We start from the raw sequence: 24,071 nt of genomic DNA, 5'->3' as shown, positions 1-24,071 counted from the left end.
TGAAATTTTTGTATCATTCTATCAATGTCACTATCTCTAACCTTTTTCAATATCTCCCTATAACATTGTGTTACCATCTTCATAGTACCTTCATCATTATCCCAATTTTTCATTCTAGGGAATTTCTTGGTTGCATAGAAGAATAGATGTGTCAACAAAGACTGGAATACATTCTCGGTCTTGTTTATCTTTGTAATGTTGTCCAACAGTTGTATTCTAACAATCCCCCACATGTTTACCTTTCATTTCTTTACAAACATCACATATGTTGTATGCATAAATCTTGATGGCACTAAGTTCACTCTAGAACAATGATTTATTTTATATCCAAGAATTTTTCTTGTCAATTTTGATTGCTACATCACCTATCAAAAAAATCTCATCATGAACTCTACTTAGAATGATTCTAGTTCACTAATGATTATCAAACTCTATATAGAACATATACTTGATCAAATTCAGCTCACTTGTTTTCATGTACTTGGATTTAAGGTTAGGTCACTATTACACATAACTCCTAAATCCTTATGTATGTCCTCATCTCCAATTCTTTCAAACTCATAATGAATGTTACATCAAACATCCTCTACATGAAGCACATTCGAAGGGATTTACAAAAATGCTCTTACTAGATCATCCACTAAAGAAACAAATGGGTATTTCTTAAACTTATACCTTGGCCTATCACTTACATCATATATTGTCTAACTTTCCATAAATATTCTTAATTGTATACATTGGAAATATAATTCAAGCTTTGTAAAATGCCTTAAAATATTGTGTTTAGGGTTTTTGTAACTTCACACTTTAAACACCTTTCTTCGCACTTGAAATTGCTATCAAATCACTCTTAAATCACTTTAAAGTCTTAGTATGATCAAATGGTACTCGCAATTTTGTTTGCAATCTTTAAATCACTTCAAATTAGACTCTACACTAAATGTGCATCTACCAAAAATTTCAAAAACTATCAATAATCACTAGTAAACTTATTTTCTATCTTACAACTTCCTATGATCATATCTAATCTTGCACACTTGACCATAGCTTCCTCTCTATGTATTCTACCTATTGTTAATTGTACAACTTCTAATTCACTCTTTAACATCAATTCTCATTAAATTGCTCTGTCTCTAGTAGAACTTCTTAATTTAGATAGGATGAGTCACAAACAACTTTTAACTTCAATTTCCCTTGAGGTGCATCAAAATGCTATTCTTCCAACACTATGGATTACAAGTTTTCAAAAAAGCTTCTTTGAATTCATCAACATGTTTCTTGATTGCTTCCTTCTAATTATTGTTCCTTCTATGATTAGGATTCTTGTCGAAGTCCTTCTATTCATTGTAGAAAATTTTGTCTTGTTTGTAAAGTTGTTTGCAAAGTCCTCTAATTGGTTCCATTCTGACTACAGGTGCTCTTCAATTCCTAGCAATGTGTCCAGGATTGTTACATTTGTAGCATAAAATCTATTTTCTTTCACCATTAGATCTTTCACTATCATTTGATCTGCTATGTGATCATCCTCTTTCATTACCTATAGGGTTAGTGTTCCTAAACATTCTAGTATTTGTATTAGTACTATCAAACTTAGGTTTTTTATAATCTACTACTTTATGTCCATAACCATGACAATTATAAAAATAGAAATTAGTAATAGGTTTGAAATACTTACTTGTGCAATCTCTTTTCATATAACTAATTTCATTTCATATGAAACATTTACCTTTGAATTCATGTCTAACTTCCTTGGGTGATTCAACTTCCTTAGGTTTATTAAATTTCTCTATTATCTTAGGTTCATTAGATTTTTCATGTAAATCAACTAGTTCAACTGCTTTAGATGACTTGGTCTTATTCTAATCAGTTTCTTCAGGGGTTTCTACAACTAGATTTGGTTCTTTCCTAATTTCAACTTTCTTGGCTGACTTTTCTCCAATAATATATCCAAGACCTATTTTGTCATAAGATGGTCTCTAAAAAATATCTACTCATCAATTTTATCTAAATATTGTTTAGCCTGTGTGAACTCTCCTTTCACAATAGTGTTAAACTTTTTCTAACTCAGCATGTTCTATCTTGATAGAATCTAATTCATATGTTTCTTGACTCAACTGGGATCTAAGGTTTGCATTCCCAAATTTTAGATCAATTTCATTCTTACTGTCATTTTTCTTAAGGCTCAACTTAAGTTTAACAATTTTCAACTCATACTTCAAGATATCATTTTATTTCTTGATATTTCTCACTTCATCATTATCACTAGTCTACATATTTTATTCATTACCAAATTTCATATCATCAATACTCTCTTTCAGTTTTCCAACGTAAACTTTTATATCTTCATATCTATCTTTCAAGTTATCTCTTTCTTCTATAAGAAGGTCAATTTTATCAAGAGCTTCTTCAAGATTACTCTTTAATTGTTCCATATCCATAGGGATCTTACTCATGCTTTTAAGCCTCTTTAGAGTAATTGTTCTCTAAAACCAATTGTTATAAATAGATAATAATGAAAAGGGGGTGAATCAATATTTTGCAAACTTTTTCCCACAATTTAATATTGTTAATTACTTTATAACTTGCATATGAAATTAAACCAACAATGTTGAACAATAAATATAACCATACATAAAGAGAACTCATAACACCATTATTTATTAACTAGGGAAACCTTGGCCAAGGGAAAACCTCAATGGAAATTATACACATTAGATTATTCACTAATAAATGAATCATGTTAAGGATATTGACCCTGTTAGAAGTCTATGAAGTACATATAGTGTTTTGAGTCATTGTTAGAGGACTACACCCAGTTAAAAGACTCAAAATTTATAGGATTTTCTTCAATCCTGTTAGGAGTTGGTAGATCAAATACAATGTATGCAAGAAGAGCCCACTACCCTAAAATGAAATAAGCAATAAAGTTCTTCACAAGTCTAGGTATACATACAATACTTTCTCACTACTAAAATTTGCACTTGATCTGATCATACATCAGATTTTGCATCACATAAGGCTCACATATCTTTTAAGGTTGTTGATCTCATATTGGTTTTGACTAATGATTGTATATACACTTAAGTCATCTACTTAGTTCATACTAAATAAGTAGCATATATTGAGCATAACATATAAGATATTACATGTCAAGTAAATAGTGGGTACTGAGCCACTCAAGTGTCAAGTCACTTAGATGCTGAGAAAATAGTATGTGCAGAGTGATTCAGGTGTTGAGAAAGAAGTGCATGAAAAGTCACTTAGATGTTGAATGACAACATTGAAGTTATAGTTAGTGCCAAGCACCAGGGACTTCTGATATCAAGTAATACAGTTTTGACATAGTTTTTTGTAATGGCACAAACTTCTATGTAAACTATTTTGGGTTGACTTAAGTATTTTCTTATGATTTTTGTTGATAAGGAAAAATCTTAATTGTGAATCCCTATGCATGACATACATCCAATTAGAAAAAGGGAAGGTTTAAGTATAATATGGGTGAATTTCTACCATTGATTCATACCTAACCCTAAATCACCTAGGTCTTCTTAACAAAGATGAAACCTAAACTTTATAGATGGAAGAAAGGAATGCCAATTAAAATTGAAGAGAGCTTGCATGCACAAATAGAACATTCATGGTGATTAAGGTTTTATGAATTGAGTTACATTGTAGAATCAGTTAGAAGAAGAATAGAGGAAAGGAAACTGAGGACAATAGAGGTACATCTAATTAGAAAGGATCAAGTACACATTAGTATAGAGGTTACATCAAGCAACAGAGTGCTAACCAAAGGATCATTGCTAAGACATTTTAATTGGTGAATCAGTCAAATCTCTTAACAAAGTAGTCTAAATAGGCTCTTGTAAATCCTTTAACAAGGTGCTTACTTCATTGTAACTCAAAGTCCTCTTACCAGGCACACTTTTAGCAGGGTGTTTTAAATCCTTTAACATGATAAGATCTAACAATCTTGTAAGCATTTAACAAGTTAGGCCTTTCATAAGGTAGATCATGGTTTTGTTGACATTATAGTCAAGTTTGTTTATTAATGACACACACTTATTCAAACAGCCAGTAGTTATCGAGATTATTATATAGTTAATAGTATTAACCAAGTAATTCAAGCTATCGAGTACTAGGGACATCATTCAACTTGCATTGAGAAGTTTGTACCAAGTTGGTGATTGTCAATGTAAATCGAGCTTCATAATGCTTACCAAGTTTCTCAATGGAAATTGAGTTCTATAGTGGTTACTGAGTTCGTAGTTTCCATAATGTGAATCTAGTGTTGATTGAGCTATGCAATGTCAACCAAGTGATTCAGTTTATACTGAGCTCATAGTGATAGCATTGATCGAGCTATGTAGTATAAATCAAGAGATTCAATTTATATGTTGAGTTTCACAATATTCACCAAGTTGCTAGTACAAACCAAGTTTAGACTACTTGGAAGTGATTAGTATGAGCCAAGCTTCTATGTCTACTAAGTGCATGATGATGCCAAGCATTGACAATGGTTTTCGAGCATCAGAATCTCACTAAGTTTATCTTTAGAACCTAAGTACCTATAGTTGGGTTGACTTTGTGTATTTTGGTGAAACATATATTGTAGCCAAATTTGTTGATTTTTAAATTGGATTGTTATATATGTAATGTATTGAATCACACCCAAAAGAGGTATCGTTGAAGTATAAAAAGAGAAAAAGTGCAAAGTAAATGGCTATAGTAGTATAAGGAGCACCAAAGATTTACCTATCATAGCAAGGTGATCATTACACTCAAAGGAATCTCATTTAACAAATCAAGTTGCAAATCAGAGATCAGCCACTAGTTCATCCTAATAGGTGGAACAGTTAAATTCTTTCACAAGGTAGACTTAACAGTCTTTTGTAAATCTCTTTACTCAGTGCATACTTCATTATATGTTTGTAAATCCTTTTGCAAGGTGGACCCAGTAGTCCTTATTGCTCCTAATAGGGAAAATCATTATAAGTGATTATTGTAAGCCTTAATAGGCCAAATTTATATTGTAGTACTAAAGCTTGTGGGTATCATCCCCACCCTAGTTTTACTTTCTATTTGGAAGGTAATTGGGGCACCATATTGTGAGTCAAATTGTTATGAATTTTATAATGCTTTTAGTTTTTCATGCATGCAATTAGATTAGAATATTCATGAAGGAATAATTGGTAAATAAAGATTATTCACCTCTCCCCTCTTAGTAACTTAGCCTATGACATATTTCCAAAAATTGGTATCAAAGCTTTTTAGTCCAAAAAATTTTAATAGCTTGAGCAAAGATCAAAGGCTATGGAAGTATTCAAACTTGATAAGGCTATTGACAATGAAAAGCTAGATTTGGTTGGCTATTGGGAAACTCAAGAAAGCAAAGGAGAAACTCTCTCAATCCTTGAAAAGAAGAAAAGATCTTGCATTACATATGAATGAAAAACACTACATTGAAGAAAGAATTGAAGGCATCCATTTAGAAAGTAATTTAGATGAAGCTAATAAAGCAATCAAAGAACTATTAGAAAAGAATGGTACACTTCAAGAAGAAGTAAGAAAGCTGAAAAGAGAACAAGAAATTTAGTCAGTAAGATTGTGTGAAGTCATGAAAGAGAAAAAAAAAGATAAAAGAAGAGCTAGAAGGAAAAGGCAATGAAATTCAACATCTATACCTTCAACAAGCAGACTTCAGTAATCAGCTTACTAATGCAAATGAAGAAATCATGAATCTGAGATCAAAAAATGAAAGATTGCAGAATGATATAAACACTGAAAGGAAAATCAATGAGAGGATGATGAAATCTCAAGTAGACATTGATCAATTGAATGAGAAAATCCAATACAGATAAAATGGAAAAGCATGAATTTGATATACAAAAGAAGGTGAATCATCCAAGCAAGGTGCTGAAAAGAATCAAAGACCTACTTGCAATCACTATGGTAAGTTAGGTCATACATCAAACAAATGTTGGAGCAATGGAAAAGGTAAATTCAATGGAAAATGTTACAATTTCAATATGCATGGTCATAGAGCCAATGAATGTAAGGAGAAATCTAAATTTGAATGAAAATGTCACAAATACAAGAAGCATGGCACAAATCTTCTAAATACAAAACTAAGATATTGAATCTAGTAGAATAGATTATAAAAGATATATTTGGTTGGACTACAACACTTGGTGAAAATGTCATTACTATGGAGAATTTGATACATTGGAATAAACTGTGTAAAACATCACATGAGGACAAGAGACACCACTAGAAGATGTTTCATTTGTACATAACTTGGTCATCTTTCCAAGAACTATATGAACACTAGAAGAATTGAAAATGAGACAAAAGTGGATTCTAAAATCTCCTAAGAATGCAAGTTTGAGCAATGAAGTACATATCACTGAAGAATTGGGTGACTCATGAATTTTTACTTAATCTCCCACAAGGATAACTGGAACTAAGATTCTGAAGTAGACATCCTACATCAGTTCCAGTCAATAGAAAAGAAAGATCCATATCAGCATTCAAGATGTAAAGGGATCATGGAGTTTCTAAAGAAATTCTAGAGCTTACCAAGCTAAGTTAGGTTGCAAGACCTTGTCGAGCAAGGTCGAGAGTAATTAAGTTGTATGTGGACACCAAGTCATTAATGTTCCTACTGAGAAATTAATTCAAGCCATGTGGAAGATAGTCTATCATCAACTAAACATTTATGGTAATTGAAGGATGGAATTTATTAAAAAGAGTGAAATTGAATTCATTTGTCTCCATGAATTTTCAAGAGCTATTTGCGAAGAGATATTTTTGTGTATCTAAGTGATCTGTGCAAATTATTGTTGAGGTTTTCCATGTTTTTTGAAACTCTACCAAACGATGGCATCCTCCAACAACAAGATGAAGAAGAGTCTAAAATTTTGATTTGAGGCATTGAATGGAAGGCACCTGATCCCACTAGAGCACAATCTCTGATTTCATCAAAGGTACTTGTGATAAATGATATTCACTCACATTTTTGATGTTCTATCCAAGACATAGGAACCCTAGAAATGGATGAAACTTTGGAGAAACTATGTGTGAATGGTTTTTTAAAATTGGAACAGCAACACCTGGAAGCAAAGGGTTTGACCCACATTCCACACATGCCCCAAGATTTTTAGATAAAATGGATAATGTTTATCCTCAATCATGTGCACAGTGGTTAGTTATGGTAGGAACAACCTATTTTGATAAAAATAAAAATAAAAAAAATGATTCATCGGATCATAGGGCTTCCAATGTTGACAAAGGCAAAAACCACCAAAACCCTAAGTTAGGTGGAACTGGAGAAGAAAACCCTTATAGAATGGGATGGAAGGGGTATGAAAATCAGTTATGTTATTGATATAGAGCTAAAATTTGGAATAAATGTAATTATACACAAGATATATAGGTCTAGAGGACTCAATAGTGTATCATGTGAAGCAGTGGATTTCACTTTCAAAGTGGTCAAGAACAACATGTTATTTGACCTTACCAAGTTGATGTTGAACTAGTTCAACAAAAATATGGAAAACATTAGGACATCAAAGAATAATCCTTGTAAGTTAACCTATTTATTTTTCTTTGTAAAAAAGTTTTTCCCCTCAAAAGGTATAGTTGTACAGAGAAAATATGTACCTATTCTTTATCAAATCAATGAGTATGTAGTAGAAATGGGAGAAAATTATGTCAGTATCATGGACAACTACTTTGATGCATTTAAGGATTAGATGAATAATAGATTTAAGACACCAAATAAACTTATAGAAGGGTATAAGGATATTTTTTTATGGTAGATTGTGACAAAGTGTATATACAAGCAGTCAAAACAAGAATTGTATGGGTCAAGCCTCTAGGTTATGAGGTTAATATAGATGACACCATGGATATTATTGAGGCATTGTTAAATGAACATGTTGATCCAAAGGCTACATATTTTGAAACATATGATGAAGCTAAAGAAAGAATTGAATTTGAGATAGAACTTCTTCAACTTATCAACAAAGGTAAGAGAAGGATAGCTAAATCGAAACAAACCCGCTCTACTCTCCTATTGATAGAAGGTAAAAGGGATGACATAGAGGAAGATGATGTAGAAGATGAGGCAAAATTAGAAGAAGAAGAGCCAGCCAAGAAGAAAGATATAGTTAGTATAACCAAACCTACCAATTCATCTACTATAGTATTTACAAGAAGGGCATCTAGGAAGAAATTGAAATTGGGTGAAGAAGTAGGAGATGTGATTTTCAAATAGCCTCCACTCACATTTCAAGAGAAACTAAAAGAAATTGATCCTAGAGATAGCAGGGCTTATTTTAAATCATTGAGATATGAAACTAGAACTACAGAGGAAAAGAAGGAAGTTGAAGAAATGGTTATGTCTAAAATAGGTAAATGGAAATATTCTCCAGACCAACTTGCATAGTAGATTCCCAATGAATTAATGGATAAAATTAAGCCAAGATGGGAACATGCCATAAAAACTACAAAAGATATATATGAGTAGACCATGAGGAAACTTATACGAAACTTAAGTGATAAAGAAGTAAAAGAATCCATTAAGAAGAATGAAGAGAAACTTACTTTGAAGTTTAACACTTGCTTGGTATTAATCAATGACATTGAGCATGTGGTAAGGAATACCACTAACACATGGATGAATATTTTCAATCTTCATAAGTAGAGTGATTTTGTAGTTCATGTCAGTGATAAGGATGATGATGAAGATGACAAGGAAGAGGACAAAGATGATGATAAAGAAACCAGTGATGAGAATAAAGATGATGAGAAAAAAGAATAGGAAGCTACGAAGGAGAATCTCCCTGAGATTTAGAATATTGAGGAAATCAACCTTGAAAATACTGTAGCAGAGGTTATAGCCTCACTTCCTCACTCTCCAAGAAAAGATTTAAGGAAATCTACCTTAGACAAAGCTACTACCAAGTTGGTTGAGTTAAACACCACAAATTCAAGAACTCAACCAATCTTTGCACCTATTCAGCTCAATACTTCATTGACTGAAGTTACCAGCACTTCATCTACTGAGAAGTTAGTGATTCCTCCATTTATTTTGGTCACTCAGAATCAAGGTATTCTATCAATAAGTGAAATATCTACTTTTGGTGCCATTCCTTCTATTTCTACCATTATTTCTATTCCAAGCATGCAAATAATAATTACTAAGATAGTTTTGAGCAAGCCTCAACCAAGTACAAAAGTTTCATGAAAAGGCAAAGAGAAGGAAGAAGGCATTGATCTTTATGAGGATATAGTTATCCCAAATTGGGATATCTCTACTCTAAATCTTGATCAAATCCACATAGTAGGTGAACTATTGCAGAAGAAAGCTAAGAAACAAATGCTTAGAGAAGAAAGAAATGGAGAATTTCAGTGCTTGAAGATACAAAGAACATTCTTGCAGAGGCACTCAGCACTGAGGTTGATACTTCTCAACCTATTTTGGCACAGTTAGTATAAGTGGTCTAGAAATTCAATGAAGATTTGAATGGAAAAGAAAATTTTTTTTAAAAAAGTATTGGAGGTAGTAGCACATAAGATTTCCATATACCAAGTAGACTTGTCTACTATTCTTAGCTCACTAGAAACCTCTTCCAATAATGGGACTTCTCTATTCAGTAAACTTTGTGATACATCCATCTTCATGCAAAAAATTAAAGATATAAACCCTCCAAGATTGATTAAGATCTGAAGTAAGTGCACACCAGTTGTCACTTGACCCAAGCTACAGTTATGCTCACTATACAAAGATCAAATTTCTAACTGATATGTAGGAAAATTTTCTAAGAGAAGAAGCTAGGATAAGAGCTACACTTGTACATATACAAGGCATGATTCTCCCAAACATGGATGCATTGCAGAAACATATTGCACATGCTAAAACCCTCATTCATTATGAAAACTTCTCTATTGTTGATCACATGATAGAATTATCAACAAAGGTTCAGATTGCATTGCACACAAGCAAGGTGTTGCAAGAAAATTGGGACAAGACAATGTCATTGATTCTCAAGGTACATTCTGACTTCTTGTCACATTTTGGAATAACCATGTAAAATACACCTTTGGCATTTATGTCAAAAAGGGGGAGAAGATGTATATAACATGTAAAGCATATTGTAAAAATGGAAAAGATATAATATACAATAAAGGGGGAGAAGATGAAAAAATGTATATAATGTATATGTATGGGGAGCATTATTTAGACAAACATCTCTTACAAAAGCAATTTTGAAAAATCTCAAAAATAGAGTATGTTACCAAATGGAAGACACCACATGGAAACTAAAACATTGTTTTTGAAATTTTTGAGAATTCAATTTTGATTGATAAAATGTTTTATCACTAATTCCAAAGGGGGAGATTGTTGACATTATAGTCAAGTTTTTTTATTAGTGACACACACTTATTCAGACATCTAGCAATTAATGGATTTATTATATAGTTAACAGAGTTAACCAAGTAATTCAAGCTCTACTAAGTTCTACAGTTGCTACCAAGTACCAAGGACATCATTCAGTTTGCATCAAGAAGTTTCCACCAAGTTGGTGATTGTTAGTGTAAACCAAGTTTTGTAATGCTTACCAAGTTTCTCAGTGGAAACTGAGTTCTATAGTAGTTAACAAGTTTGTAGTTTCAGTAATGTGAATCGAGTGTTGACTGAGCTATGCAATGTCAACCAAGTGATTCAGTTTATACTAAGCTTGTAGTGAAAGCATTGACCAAGCTATGCAGTGTGAATCAAGTGATTCAGTTTATATGTTGAGTTTCATAGTATTCACCGAGTCAACAGTGTAGACTGAGTTTAGACTACTTGGAAGTGAGTAGTATGAGTTAAGATTCTACATCTGCTGAGTGCATGATGATGCCAACCATTGACAATGGTTGTTGAGCATCAGAACCTCACTGAGTTGGCCTTCAGAACTTGAGTACCTACAATTGGGCCAACTTTGTGTATTTTGGTGAAACCTGTATTGTAGCCAACTTTGCTAATTTTTAAATTGGATTGGTATATATGTAATGTATTGAATCACATCCAAAAGAGGTATCATCGAAGTATAAAAAGAGAAAAAGTGTGAAGTAAAAGGCTACAATAGTATAAGGAGTAACAAATATTATCTATCATAGCAAGGTGATCATTACGCTCAAAGAAATATTATTTATCAAATCACATTGTAGATCAAAGATCAACCACTGGTTCATCCTAACAGGTGGAATAGTTAAATCCCTTCACAACGTAGACCTAATAGTCTTTTGTAAATCTCTTATCAAATGCATACTTAATTGTATGTTTTTAAATCCTTTTGCAAGGTGGACTTAGCAGTCCTTATTAATCCTAACAGGGTAGATCATTAGAAGTGATTATTGTAAGCCTTAACAAGCCAACTTTATACTGCAGTACTAAAGCTTGTGCTTATCATCCCCACCCTAGTTTTACTTTCTATTTGGAAGGTTTATAGATCACATTATTGCAAGTCAAAGTGTTATGAATGTTTTAATGCTTTCAATTTTTCATGCATGCAATTAGATCAGAATATTCATGAAGGAATAATTGGTAAATAAATATTAAGTTTTAATAGTTACTGATTCACCCCTCCCCTCTTAATAACTTAGCCTATCACATATTTCCAAGATGTTCATGATCAAACATTGTAACCTTCATTAAATACACTTTATTACTGTAGGAGTGAAGATTTGTGGGTGTCATCCCCACTCTAATTTTACCTTCTCCTTGGAGGGTTTCTAGGTAACCAAATATCTTGTTTCATACATGTGTTGAATATTTACTTTCATGCTATGAAGTTATATGCTTAACTTGGTATTTCAGTTTATATGCATAGATTGTGAGATGGATGTGTGGTGAATATTTTTAGAGGTTGAAATTTTTAAGTGTTGATTCACCCCCCACCCCCCCTTCTCAAAAATTACTTTCCTATTTTATTTCCAACAATTGGTATTAGAGTGTAATTCTCTAAAAGAAAAGCTTTACAACTTTGAGAAAAGATCTTCGAGATGGAAGTCTACAAATTGGGAAAGACTGTTGAGAACTAGACAATTGAAATACAACTCGCCCTACATTAGTTGAATGAATTAAGAGATGAGTTAAAGAGATCATTGAAGAGAAGGAAGGAAATTTTTATTCAAGTGAATGACACACAATACCAAGAGATTGACACAACTAAACTATTTACAAATGGAAAATCCAATGAATTTGATATAGTAGTTGTGGATCTAATGTAAAAGAATGGAACTCTATCTGAAGAGAGAACAAAAGATCCAATTAGTATTTCATTGCAAAGTGATTGAGTAGAAAAAGAAAGTTGAAGAGGAAAAATCATGATTAAAGATGACAAAAGGATTTTGACCAACAGACTGGAAGATAAAACATCAGGGGTAACTAGAATTGCTAACATGCAATTGGAAACCTTGGGTCAAATCATGACTAAAATTCATGAACTAATGCAAAGGATATTAAGATCAAAACACTAAAGTTATAGAATGAACAACTAAGAAATGATCTGAAAAGAGAAAAGGAGTTTGCTAATAATTTCAACAAACCTAGTGAATCCATCAAATACTTTGAATAATTGATAAGATCCCCTAGATCCAATAGCGATACTTATGGATTGGGATACAATATTACTAAAGGATGAGAAACATCCAAAAGTGGTGAAGAGAGAAGTAACAAAGGTAAGAACTCCAAACCTACTTGTCATAATTGTGGTAAGATAGATCATATTGCTAATGTCTATAGGAGTAAGACTGCAAACCAAAATCCTAAGTAGAAATCCATGGGTCACTACCATAAATGTAACAAATAAGGACATCAGGCACATGAATGCAAAACCAAGACCACAAGCTCACAAAGATTTTAAGGATGATGCTATAACTATCAAAAGTATAGACATAGAGCATATGAGTGTAGATCCAAGCCTAAATGGTCATCAAATAAATAGACAAAGGTAAGGCATAATGACAACACTTATAATTGGAATTATAATACAAGGTATTGTTGTCATTACTATCAAGAATATGGACATGTTTCTAAAAATTTCATAAGAACACATTTTAGAAGTGACTATAATAGATGGATGAGTCAAACTGCATGTTTTGGCTATTTGAAGACTGGTCACATAAGTAGAAATCTTCCAACAAGGTCAAAGGAACCAAATAGTGAGTTCAACAAAGGCAAAGAAAAGGAAAATGCTAAGAATATCAAAGATGAAATGAACAAGACATTAAAGAGAAAGGATGATTGTAGCACATCAAGTGTAGAAGGGATCACTTCACCCAATGGGTTAGGTGATCACATCTCCTCCAATTAAGTAATCAAGAGGTAAGTGGGACTAATATCTAAAATGATATACTTTACATCAGTTCTAAGGATTTAGTGCTAAAAAGATTAAATATGGATGAAGAAAGATGCAAAGTGTTGTTAAGAACCAAGAAAAAATCTTTTAGTTTTGTTAGTTTTCATATTGATGCTGAGCATGAAAAGTTTCACTATGGGTTCTGAGTGAAATGTTAGTTGATGTCAAGCTAAGACAATTGTTAGTGTTGACTAAGCTTATAATGGTTGTCGAGTGGAAATGAAACTTAATGGAAGCCAAGTGAGTTGAAATCTTTATTGAAGCTTTTAGACTCTCAAAAATGGTTTACATCTATAGTTTCATCATTTCTTCATACTAATTTGTCTCATTTTCTCATTCTAATAACTTCGATCTTTTGGCAAAAATTCATCATAATTTACCATTTGTATCCTCTTTCACATCAATTCCATGTCATTCCAAAATCATTTTGTATCAACTTAAAACCATTTCGTATCAACTCAAAACTAGTTCATATCAACTCAAAATCACTTAGAATCAATCCTAATCAACTTGTAACATATCAAACATCCCAAATCAATCATCACTCATCCAATCATAGGTATTATTGTGGCTTTTAGTGCCTTGGAAACCTATCAACCTATCAATCTTATCAATCTGACCTTAGTACTGTTGCGGCTCTCAGTGTTAGGTCAAACTAGCATTCATGTCATCCAATCTTTGACATTGTTGAGGCTTTCAATGTTAGATCATGGCATTATCAGCCATTTTAATAATATTGACAGTGTCCGTCGATGTTATTATGATCAAACCTTTTCAATAAATTTTGATCCTGTAGCATTTACAATGTCAATTAAATGGTATGTATCAATCAATTCATGTCATGTGTCCTTGGCATATTATCAATTTCAATCAATTGATCAATTTGACCATGCTTTGGTCTACCTATCACCATCCTACTCAATTTCCACTATCATCGTCACATTTTCATCAAATGATATGGTCGCATTTATTTAATCAATTTGGCCAATCATTTACTAGTTTTCTCTATAGGATTAAATAACCCATAATTTAATTCTATTATGCTTAGTAATTATCCTTCCTAATTATCATCCTCAATTAATTGATTTTATTAATTAATTGGTTCATCATCCACAAACCATGGAAACTCTTAATTTCCTAAGTCACATTTTCCTCCATTAATTCCATGTTTTTCACTAATTTCTCTTTTGAGGAATAAAGGATTTTTAATTCTAATATTCTACAAAATATTGACATCATCATGACACTTGGAAATGACACCTTGTGGATTTCTCCTTTGACACTTGGATAAGATATGTCATAATCAAATATTCTTATTCTCTTACACATGTCCCTATTCGGCTTATTTGTCATAAATTCTTTGCTTTAAGTGGGCTAGAGGTGTCTTATAATGCGTCATAGATTCTCTTCCACATTTAGCCAAGTTTGACTTTCATGTGTCATAGAATCCTAAAATTGGCATCTTTTGTCATATGCATCATGGATTCTCAAAGGAATCTCTTGCCACATCGCATATCTAAGGTTGACAAATCCAATGCTCTCATCCTCCATGCCCATTATAAAATGAGCATTCTTTCTCTCATTTCCAGTCCTTAGGTCCTAATTTCTTAAGTCTTGAAGTCCTAATTCTTGAGTCTTTGATTCCCTATCTTTTTTTCATTTTGCATTCTTTCTCTTACACTAAAATCACACTTCTAGTATTCTCATAGCATTATCCCTATCATAGACTTTTCTTCAATATTGTGTGCACTATAGGCAAGTTGGAGCTACATCATTTGGAGAAGAAAGAAGGATATGGGAGCTACAATCAAAAGAGGGGGTTTTTATTGCTTTCTTCATTAGTTTGGCTTTCATGGTAGACTAGTGGGTTCTAACAAATGTTCATTGAGTTTATGATTTCTCATAGTATGTTATGCATTTAACCCATTTTCTAGGTACTCACATTTTTGTGAACCTGATGTGAACATCCATATCTAACTTGGGTCTAGTAAGGGTATAATGACTATCTACTCTCACTTGGAAGGGTATAATGACTATCTACTCTTCCTTTTCACACCTAGATTAATTAGGGGGTCTAGTAATATGGTTGTATCCTTTCATTCTATGCATTTCGTTAGCTTGTTGTCCTAGGGTGCACTCTGCTCTATCAAGGCGCACTTGGGACCCTTAGGAGCAGTCTTAGGAGTCCAAGAGCCATCAAAACCTCTTTTTTTGTTTTTGAATTACCAAATACATCAAAAAATTACCAACTACATCATTGATGTAGTCTACACTATTTGGGCACACTTGGTAGTATAGGTGTCAAAAAAATTTAGTTTCTAGGTCTTGATTAGGCACCATTTCCTCACAATTTGCACCTGACCTCCCAATTGCATCCTAAAACTACCAACTACACCCAACTAGGCCCCAAATATGGCATTGACATATTCTACACTATCTGGGCACACTTGGGGGTGTTCTAAGACATTTTGGCCTTCTGGGGTGCAATTGGCCCTGTCAGAGCACACTTGGTTCACAAAAAACACACACATCAATCAAAATCTACATGTAAGGTTTCCATTTACTTCTAGAACATAGATTAGATGATTTTTTTTTACTAATGGTCTAATTTTAGTATGTGACAATTGTGGGATGAAAACATGATCATAACAGACTACTAATGCTTGCTTTGTAGGACGTTGTTGAAGACCATGTATGTGGATTTCCTAGATTAGATAACACTTCAATTGGTGCTTAAAATGAAATTTTTCTTTTCTTCCTAGCATTTCTATAGTGTTTAAACCCCTAGGGGTTACATTGGACATATCCTCTCCCCTCGCCATTCATGGATCTTGGGTGTAAGAGAAATCTATGTAACTTCTATAGGAGGCCTACCTTGGACCAACATACTCGATATTGGGTATGCTAGGAGATTACCTCAGAGCAATAATGGGCAAAAAGATAGGTCAATGTTCCAGCCACTACATAAAATTTGATTACGGTGAAAGTCATGTCAGTGGTATTGCTGTGTGATAACTCTCCTCCAGTACCCTTGTGGTGTGTCAAACCCAAGTTCTCGGGGCTGGGAGACCTTCTGTGGAAGTTTATCATTCACTTGCTAAATGGAATACCCTTACTAAAAATCATGTTTTAGTGGCCAAAATCCTTTCTATCCACTGGCTCAAGGGGTCACCCATGCCTGTGAAGAAATCCTACATTCCCGCGGTCCTTAGTAGAGGCAATGCTCCCTTAGGAAGTCATGCCCCTTGGTAAGTGGATCTTGGTAGCCCTGAGAAGTGAGTGTGTTGTAAGGGGGAGCCTATGGTCCCAAAATCCTAGGCTGTCCACTCTAGATAAGCACAGTTGAACTTTGGTTCAAGTAAGAATTTAGTGGATATAGTCCTAAAAGTCTAGGTTGTGGGGTGTTTGTTTACTTTTAACAACAACTATTCTTGTCTTAATGTGTCTTGCATGTGTGTAAAACATAATCAAGATAAAAGACAACATTCAAATTTAGACCTTGGAAACTTGCAAACACTTGTCAAAACATTACACATTGCCAAAACATTTCAACCTTTCTCCAAACTTTGCAAACTTTGGTTCAACACATTCAAACCTTGGAAAACATGGTAGCTTGTGCTCCTAAATGTGCTTGGCAAAAAGTAGATTTCATTCCTGCATAAACTCCACTTTCATTTACCCTAGTCTATGCCTCATTCTTGCATCATATAGACTTCATATTTCACCTTTTAGTCCTCATTTAGTATCCATTACCTTTCATATTGCATCCATTTGGGTTTAGTTTACCTCCCTTATTTTTGCACTTTCATCTCAAAATTAGCACTTTGCATTTTGCATACCTAACCATCATCTTGACAACTTTAACCATCATTCTGGGTGTCCTAAGCATCATTTTGAACCTCCATTCTAGTCTTAGCATTGTCCCCTACTATTTAGCTCTTTGTGACATCAATCTAGAAATCATAGCTCCTAGAATTGCCTTAGTTTCAGCCTAGTTTACCAAGTACATAATTGACATAGTCTACACTATCTAGGCACACTTGGTGGTCCTTAGACCTAATTTGGGGTTCTAGATAACATTTTGCAGCTTCAACTATGTCTTTAGGTACCTGGATAGCTCCTGTTGCATTAGCAGGCCCAGATTTGCATTCTACACCTCCTAGTCTTCTTTACCTTCACTTAGGACATCATTCCTTAGGTCATAACCTTTTTTCTACATCTCCCAACCCATCATAACATCAACCTTAGCATCTTAGCTTCTTGGCATATCAACTTGGCAACCATACCCTTCTGAATCAGCAAACATTCATCCCAGCTTACCAACTGCATCCAAAACTTACCAACTACATCATTGATGTAGTCTACACTATTGGAGTGCACCTAGCACTATCAAGGTGTACTTGGGCACATGCATGGCCATTTTGGGCCTCCAAACTACACTTTAGAACCCTAAAACTGCATCTAGGAGCCTCCATACCTCCCCCTTCTACACTTGACCCAAAACAACATCTTGCACCCAAAATCCCATTTTGCATCATAGGAATTGTCCATATTACATATTTTATCAGAATCACTACCATTTTGAGTCCCTGAAACATCATTTTGAACCCATAAAACCTTTGAACTTAGTCAAAAATCTAAACAAAAGTATGAACTCTAGAGTATTACATTGTGTCAATTGATGATGGATCTTGACAATGGTCATTTTATCATTTTATTTTATCATTTTCTTTGGTCGAATGCTACCTATGTCAAGATAGATTTGGCTTTGTCATTTTGATCTTATCTTTTTTTTTGGTCAAGATCCAAAGTCTATTGTCATAACGTTAAACTCTTAGGTTAATACCTTGTAAAGATTTTACCTAAGTTCAAAACCTTACATATACCTCTATCATTAGCATAATAATATTCCTAAATGTCATTTTGACTTACCCTAGTGTTATATCCCCTTCATCTTGCATTGATCAAAATCCTAGTATCATTTTCATTACCAAACCCTATCAAATTGTCCATCAACCAAATTGCCTTCTTGATCATTTACCCTCATTTTGCATATCCCAAACGTCATTACGAAGCCTAGAACCCCATCCTTTTCATAATACATACATCAATCTTTGGCATCCTTACCAAGTCCAAAACACAACCCTAACCTTCATTTTGCATACCATAATCTTCATTTTGCATACCTTCAAAATGGCACCTTGCATTCGCATTTGCATAATATCCCTAGCACATTTTCACTTTTCATGTCAAAACCCTAATTCATTTAGCATTTTCTCACATATCATACCATCCCTAAACACTTAAAAATCCCAAAAACACTCATATCTTGCATACCCACATCTTAATTATCAAGTTTTGACCTCTTTTACCAACCGCAACCTTGTTTTACCAACTGCAACCCTATTTTACCAATTGCACACTTCAAGAGAACAGTTGGTATTTTTAGGATGCACTTGGTAGTTTTAGGATACACTTGGTAATTAGGTGTTTTATTCTAGGTTCCAAAACCCTAGTCTGCACTTCCACACCTTGCATTGCATCCCAAGACCTTAGGAAACACTCAAAATTTGCATTTTAGGCACCCAACTACCTCTGTTTACCCATTGCATGTCTCCTACTGACCAACTACTTACCTTCAGGCCCCCAATTATGTCATGGATGCACTTGGTACTATCTAAGTGTAATTGGTAGTTTAGGTGCACACTTGAGAGGCAAAAAGTCCATTTAGGTTTCCTGCCATTGCATCTGCATTCTTAGGTATCATGCCAACACTTACTAAGACACAATCAACTCAAAGACCAGAAGAACTCTACCAGCCATTATTTTTTGAGGCACAAGCACAACCAAAACCTCATCCAAGATAGAAGAAGAGCAAGAAAACCCATTAAACCTTTGATGAAGACCAAATCAAGGCATCACAACCGTTGCTTGCAGACCCCTTAAACATGAATCTACAAGACCACTAACACTTACTTAGGTATCATGCCAACACTTACTTAGTGATAATTTTGACACTGATTATGGCATCACTAATGAAGAAATGGCTAGGGTATGTCAAGAAAAAATTTTCTACAAGAACTTCAAACATTTGGCTGCCCAAGAAATCATCAAATTCAACCCAAACTTGGATGGTGCTAAGTCCAGAAATCAAACCAACACAAAAATTGAAAAAATCCAACACATAATCAATTTGGACTTAGGTAAGGGAAAACAAGCTTTGGAGTTATCAAATGCAATAATGGCACCTATAATGTCCCATCAAGAATTAACCATCGAAATCCTCCAAGGTACATTTGAACAAATCAATATTAATCCCTTGTTTGACAAGATACCACCAATCCCTAAATATCCCAAAAGGACATTAAGACTTGACCTTAGTCACATGATGCAACAACAAGGCACACCTAAAGGGACTTGTGCTCTAGGGATGCTAGACATACCTTCTTTGGAGGCAAATCAACAAAGTGCACCTTTGCTCCTAACCCTACCAAGTGGTATGACATCAAATGTTACAGACTATGTGCAACATCAACTACAACAATCCCTATTGATGTGCAAAGGAAAAGCCTTATTGACATCACTCCTATTCCCAATAGGAACACATCTCATAATCACATCAATATGATGTCACAAGGAGAAACCTCTAACACACAAAGGATCCAAACCAACAATACCAACATGACATGACAGACCTAAGGAGGATTGGCTAGAGATTTTTGGCTATCTTGTGGGTGGAAGACTTCAAGGGTATGCTATCAAAAAGTGAGAGTTTTGCTTTCCTATGTGCTAGATTTGGTGGTGGCTGTGTCAACTTGAGGATAGACTAATGATCCTATGGGCATGACACGAGATTGACCACTTGTGGATCCCAACCTTTAGCTCAAGGTGATGAGGGATGCAAGTGACAAAGCTAGATTACCCTAGACAATGCTCTGTCAGAGGGATAACCTTGGTGAGATTGGTTGATTGGTAGGATTGATTGGATAGAAAAATCTAGCAAAGTGACAACAACTCTTTAAAGGCTTGGGTGATTTTGGATTGGGTTGCTAGCTGGCTGGGGGGATGATTTGGATGGACTTTGGATTTGGGATTGTTCTAAGGCAGAGAACTAGATAGATTCAGTTGCATCGGGGGAGCTTGGATGATTTTCTGATAAGGCAATGACTACGCTAAGTATGCCTTGAGTTGGAAGATTTCTGCTTTTCTGGGATTTCGACAAAAATTGGCAAACATTCATTCAAAAGCTATGAACAAACAAGCAGACAAAAGTTTTGAGCAAGCACGTCAAACACACCAACATCCTAGGAAGATTTATACAAGGATGAAATTTGTTATAGCTAGTTAGTCCTCGATATATGCAACGTACGTGAGGCCCAAATCCATAGATGAAACCAAAAAGATGTCACACAGCTGAGAGGAGCGGTAACCCACTTCTCCTCTTTCACTTCTCAAGGGTATAAAGTTCTTTGAGGCTTAGCCCGAGTGACAAAATTTTGATCCCAAGAGAGGTGTCTTTGGATTCACCTCCCGATCTTTATACTCCGCCGAAACGCTGGAGTTGAGGTTGTCCCAAAGGGTGATGAAATCCCCAAGTAGGCCTCCTAAAAAGTGTAAAACAAGACCACATACATGATCTTGGGCTTTAAAAGACATGCATTCATTCCAATTGATGATTTAAATTTTGTAAGCTATGATTGAAGACACTTGTGATTATGGCATACAATGTTCATTCCAATTTGGCAGCATCATTAGCATAATGAAAGTCGAGAGATCGTCAACATAAGAAATGCGAGTGCCATTGAAAATGCGTCAAAACCATGCGATGTTCATTGATTTTTAGGCATTCAAGATTGAGTGTGAGTTTATTTTAAGCCCAAAACAAAGATGTGTGAAACTCGATTGCCAAGCGCGCGCCCGGAGGCCCTCCACATCAATAGTTGTTCAATTTTAGTGCCCAAACTTGAAGTGTGATCGATTTAATCTAGAGTTTTGGTCATTTAAAATTTTTGATAAAGTTAAAGCAAACGTTCAAAGACCAAGTGAGTGAGTTAGATTGTGGAACATTTAACACCTTTTTCAAGTAGACCCATCCCCATAAATGGTGCTGAGATTGCAAGCAATGGTTGAATTGATGGGTGATTAGAAAAGAGGTGAGTCCAAGGAACTACTCAAATTGATTTTTGCAAATTTGTATTTAACTTAACAAAGTCTCTTAAATATCCAAAAATCAAACTTTACCTAAATTGCATGTGGAAAAGAGATTTGTTTTGTTCAATTTTAGAAGCTCCAAATGAAGTGTTTGATATTGCAATGGTTAATTGATCCTTGGCATTCAAGATTGGATTTGTTGTTTTAATCATGCATTCAAAGACAAGTGATTAAACATTCAAGTTTTTTCCTTTGAGCATTCAAGATTGAGATTTTGTGTGTTGTTTTAAGAACTTTGAAGTGCTTTGTTTTAACCTTAGATCATTCAAGATTGTTTTGGACTCAAAAGTGAAAATGACTCTTTGGACTTTTCTTTTCATTCAAGATTTTGTGTTCTAGTTTGCATGTTTTAAGCCCAAAAATGATATTCCTAGATTGTTTTGATGCATGAAAAACCTAAGAAACATTCAAGATTTTGCAAGAAGACATTTTTTTGGAACAAATAACAAAAGTTTTAGGACTCTTAGTTTTCATGAGATTTTTAAAAGAACTTTAAAATATTTTCAAATGAGGTTCATTTTATCTTTGATTGATGCTTTGAGTTTGATTTAGATTTTAGTGTGCACTTAGTGTTGATTTTGAACTTTTTTAAATGGAAACTTGAAGTTCTTTTTAAATTCTCAAAAATTAAGTGTTCCTAACTTTGCATGAATGCATCTAAAACCTTGATGTTGCAAGGATGCAAATTATTAGATTGGTTTAGCTTCACTTGTTAAAAGATTTTTTCTTTTTTGCAAATTTTTAATTTTTTAATGGATTTAAGTATGATTTGGGGGTTCATTTTAAGCACTAAAAAGAAGTGTGTATGATTTTGCTTCCTTAAAAAAAAATGGCCAAGATCTCCCACAAGAAGAATATGAAGAAGTAGATGGAATAAGAAGAATATAGACAAGAAGAGGAAGAAGAATTCCAAGTGCTTTGTCCACCTATAAGCTTGAAAAATCTGCAAATACTATGAGATAGGCTATGAGTTCCTTTGTCTTCTTCATGCTCATGTGGACCTACAAAACCAATTTATATAATCCTACCAATCACAAAAACAAGCAAAATTAGCCAAAATCAGCAAATGACATACAAAACTTGATTAAAAAAGCTAATGAAGATGACCCATGCAGGGTCCCACCGGGCGTGCCAAAATGCATATGAGCAATGTTAGTATGCTAATAGAAACAAAATTTAAATAAAGCTTCTACAAACTAAACAAAATTCATAAACTTCAAGATAGACTAAGATGAGCTCTCAATTGAAAATATGAGCCATTAATGGGCTCTCTCAATGAGAAGCTCTCTTGTTGAGTGGCTTTATCTAAATGGATAGGATGTATGCTCAATATGCTTCCAAAGGCTTCAATGGATGATTGTGGATTTTTGGTGTGGATAGATGGCTTTAGTATAGATTTGGCTCTCAAAATAGCATTATAACTTTACTTCATGGATTGTGTTATTTTGCAAAGGGGAAGGATCCAATTTATAGGCAAGAGGCTTGAGGGATTGAGGGCTAAGATGCAAGGATGGGAAAAAGCTCATGGAGGGCTTAGATTGCATGAGAGGAGAGCACATGGATTGTGCTTCCTTACAACCAATCAAGGAGTGACAAATGTCACATGGTGAGAGGATGGAGGAAAGGGGAAGGATGAGTCAACAAAGGAGGCTCAAGGGATAAAATCTTCATAAAGACCCTCATAATGACTTGTAAGAGCAATAAAAGGGCTTGTAAGGGTCATTTATGACCTAGTGGACTTCATAAAGTTTTATGGTTGAGATATTTTGAGGGTGATGAGAGCAATTTCGACTTGGGCTTGATTAGGAGGGTTTTAAGCTTGCTTAGGATGATGCAAATGATTAGAGGATGGATTAGAGATGGCTTAGGACTAGGCAAGTGGATGGCAAGTGGATTGCAATTCATGAGGGTGGGTGAAGGAGGAGATATTTGTTAACTTTGGCTTGGGTTAGTAATTCTTAACCCATGTTTAGGGAATGTGACAAGGTTAGGAGGGGATTAGGATTAGGTTTAAAGACATTTCTAGAAGAGTCTAGACTTTGGATGAGGATGAAGACTTTCTAGAAGAGTCTAGAACTTCCTAGGATAAGATTTTATGAAATAAATAAAATTTTATTTATTTCAAGGGTTTGGGTTGAGGAGATATTTATTAAAATATTTTTAATAAACATGAGGATTAATATTTAATCTTGATTAAATATTTTGAGTTGGGATTAGGGGTAGGAAATGATGGGATTAGCCTTTAATTAAAATTAAAGAAGGATTAGAAGATTTTGGAAGAGGTTAGTGGTCTTAAGGAAATTGGCCAAGTTTTGGGCAAAAAATAAATTTTTTATTTATTTTGGGTTTTTTGGTCAATTTATTAATTAAATAATTAATAAATAAGGAAATAATGTTTAAATAAGATTTAAACATTTTTGGGGGGGATTCCTTAATTAAATATTTTTA

Source organism: Cupressus sempervirens, chromosome 8 (assembly GCF_028749045.1).
Source record: "Cupressus sempervirens isolate cs-2001-9-10 chromosome 8, ASM2874904v1, whole genome shotgun sequence".
In the NCBI taxonomy this organism is placed as follows: Eukaryota; Viridiplantae; Streptophyta; class Pinopsida; order Cupressales; family Cupressaceae; genus Cupressus; species Cupressus sempervirens.
Note: the sequence above shows the minus strand (reverse complement) of the source record.